This window comes from Homarus americanus, unplaced genomic scaffold (genome assembly GCF_018991925.1).
Source record: "Homarus americanus isolate GMGI-L3 unplaced genomic scaffold, GMGI_Hamer_2.0 scaffold50281, whole genome shotgun sequence".
NCBI classification, from domain to species: domain Eukaryota; kingdom Metazoa; phylum Arthropoda; class Malacostraca; order Decapoda; family Nephropidae; genus Homarus; species Homarus americanus.
In genome coordinates this window covers 1,984,168-1,987,845 of record NW_024742338.1, presented here as the reverse complement: position 1 = coordinate 1,987,845, position 3,678 = coordinate 1,984,168, and positions in this window count along the sequence as shown.

The following is a 3,678-nucleotide window of genomic DNA, read 5'->3' as shown; positions in this document are numbered from 1 at the left end:
TACTCAAGGGGTAAGGGTCATCTTACTCAAGGGGTTAAAGGTCATTGTACTCAAGGGGTTAAGGGTCATCGTACTCAAGGGGTTAAGGGTCATTGTACTCAAGGGGTTTTAGGTCATCGTACTCAAGGGGTTTAAGGTCATCGTACTCAAGGGGTTTAAGGTCATCGTACTCAAGGGGTTTAAGGTCATCGTACTCAAGGGGTTTAAGGTCATCGTACTCAAGGGGTTTAAGATCATCGTACTCAAGGGGTTAAGGGTCATCGTACTCAAGGGATTACAGGTGAGGTAGTGCAGCAGGTGTGACGTCATAAGTCAGTGACCCTGGAGGGCTGTGTCAGCACCAATAAAGAGACTTGTGTTAATATTCCCTCTTCTCTACCTGACACATCTCCCTCCTAAACCTTTCTCACTTGACTTATTACCTCACTTAACTAAACAGGTGAGAGAACTTACCTCACTTATTTTGTTCCTCTCTTAACTGGACAGGTGAGAGAACTTACCTCACTATCTCAGGGAGGCTCTCAGGTAGATACAGTTTTCTCTCCTAATTATTACTGATGACACTGACGCGACAGGTAGTAGACAATACGATGATTAATTTACACTGAGACTACCTGGATGAGCTCCCACCTGTCCTGTCTGTGTTGTTGTTGTTGTTGTTGTCCTACACACCATCTCCTCTTCTATCCTCCCTCCCTCCCCTTCCCTCCCCTTCCCTCCCCTCCCTCCTCCCTCCCTCCCTCCCCTTCCCTGGTAGCGGCCATATTTCTGTAGTGAAGGTCCAGTTTTTGCATGGCGTGGCGAGCCGAGGATTTGCAGGTGATGTGGCGAGGAATGGTGGCGATGCGTGGCGAGAAATGTAGGGTGGTGTGGCGAGGAGTATAGGGTGGCGTGGCAAACCCTGGGGATGGTGTGGCGAGGAGTAAAGGGATGTGGTAAACCTTGGAGGTGGTGTGGCGAGGCGTGGGATGATGTGACAAACCGTGAGGGTGGTATGGCGAGGTTAGGCGAGGTCAGGCGAGGTTAGGTGAGGCAAGGCAAAGGGTGGCGAAGCGAGGAAAGACGTAGGGTGCGCGGGGCGGTATATTCATCAGCCGTCAGCGCCTCCACCTGGTGACTCCATAAACCATTTGGCTCCTCACGTGTGTACTGTACCCGGGGAGGGGTGGAGGGGGTGGGTTAGGTAGTGGTGAGAGGTGAGAGAGAGGAGGGGGTGGTTAGGTTAGGTTAGGTTACACTTCCCCATCGTGCCTTACCAAACCTAACCCACCCTAACCCACCTAAATCCACTCTAACCCACCTAAATCCACTCTAACCCACCTAAACCCACCCTAACTCCTCATCCTAACTCAATCTCGATGCCATCAGCCGTGGAGAGACGGTGTTTGTGTATGTGAGCCGCGAGGATCTGTTGCCTGGCATACTGAGTCTCTCTCTCTCTCTCTCTCTCTCTCTCTCTCTCTCTCTCTCTCTCTCTCTCTCTCTCTCTCTCTCTCTCTCTCTCTCTCAGGTCTGGGTGGTGTAGTATTAATATTAGGCCGTTGGGAGACAGAGATATGGTCTCCTACGGCACCACCCTCCTGTCGGCTGCTTTAAGTGAGAGAGAGAGAGAGAGAGAGAGAGAGAGAGAGAGAGAGAGACCCCTCCCCATGGTCACTTACACACACGCACACACACGCACATCACACACACACACACACAGCTGATTATTGTTTACAAACATTGATGAGTCAGCACAATAGAGAAGCACGTGTAAGGCGCCTCTTTAAATCCGTAAAGGTAAATACAGACGCCGAGATGTTCATTAAATCTTACCTGAGGTTTTTATTTTTTTCTCGTAACTCATGATTTCACTGAGAACTTACCTGAATTTACCTGAATTTACCTGATTTATCTGATTTAACTGATTTAACTGACTTTACCTGACTTAACTGCCTTTAACTGACTTTAACTGACATTACATGACTTTAACTGACTTTACATGACTTTACTGACTTACGACACAAAGGTGAAATCTCATTAACTGGTTTGAGAACGTAGTTAACTGCTCCACTTAAACAACGACTCAGTACCTTCAAGATTATTCAGTTAGATACGTTTTTTTACAGTGAACCCTCTATTTAACGAACTAGAGATGAAAGTCCGTTATATCGAGGGTCAGTTAGATGTGAACCCTCTATTTAGCGTACTATATAGAGATGAAAGTCCGTTATATCGGTCAGTAGATGAACCTCTATTTAGCGACAAAAAACCAACACAAAAAACCCCAACTATATAGAGATGAAAGTCCGTTATATCGAGTACATAGATGAACCCCACACAAAAAAAACCAACAGGTCAGTAGATGTGAACCTCTATTTAGCGTACTATATAAGAGATAGAAAGTCCGTTATATCGAGGTCAGTTAGATGTGAACCCTCTATTTAGCGTACACATAGAGATGAAAGTCCGTTATACGAGGGATCAGTTAGATGTGAACCCTCTATTTAGCGTACATATAGAGATGAAAGTCCCGTTATATCGAGGGTTATTAGATGAACCCCGTTTAGCGTACTATGCAAATGAAGATACGTTATATCGAGGGTCAGTTAGATGTGAACCCTCTATTTAGCGTACTATATAGAGATGAAAGTCGTTATATCGAGGTTAGTTAGATGTGAACCCTATTTAGTACAAAAAACCAACAAAAAACCCACTACTATATAGAATGAAAGTCCGTTATATCGAGGTCAGTTAGAGTGAACCCTCTATTTGTGATATATAAAAGAAAAAATCCTTATATAGAGGTTCACTTATATAATTTCCAGATCAAAAATTTCCTCATATTCAGGCTATAGGAACCTTCGAGCATCCATCTATGAAGGCCGTGGTTAGGTAGGAAAACAAAACCAGAGGCCGTGTTAGTAGGTGTTGTGTTATAGAGGCTGTTAGGTAGGTGTTGTAATATCGAGGATGGTTAGTAGGTGTTGTGTTATAGAGGCCGTGGTTAGGTAGGTGTTGTGTTATCGAGGCCTTGGTTAGGTAGGTGTTATGTTATAGAGGCCGTGGTTAGTAGGTGTTGTGTTATAGAGGCCGGTTAGGTAGGGTTGTGTTATCGAGGGCGTGGTTAGGTAGGTGTTGTGTTATCGAGGCCGTGGTTAGGTAGGTAGGTGTTGTGGAGTTGAAAACATATTGGGCGGAGGTAATAAGATGACCTGGGTATAATGTGGCGATGGGAGAGAGTCCTACCACAATTGTGGCCAATTATCTGACATGGTGCCACAGTGGAGGTGGTAGTGGTGGTAGGTTGGAGTGGTGGAGGTGGAAGGGCAGGTGGAAGGGGGGGGTGGTAGATGGGAGAGGTTGTGTGAGGTGGTTTGGTAGATATTAGGGATTGTGGTAGGGATGATAATAAATAGTTTGGTTGGTTAGTTGAGGTAGGTAGTGGTTATGTGGAGGGGGGGGAGGTTCAAGTGATTAGGTCGGTAGATAGTAAATGGTGGTGTTATAGTGGTAGATGGTTGGTAGGTGGGTGGAGTGGATGGTGGTAGGAAATATCACGCAGGCTTATCCAATAGTGTACTTAATAATGTAGGTAACCCTCTCCTCTCTCTCTCTCTCTCTCTCTCTCTCTCTCTCTTTCTCTCTCTCTCTCTCTCTCTCTCTCTCTCTCTCCAGGGGAACAATACGTAACTTCTA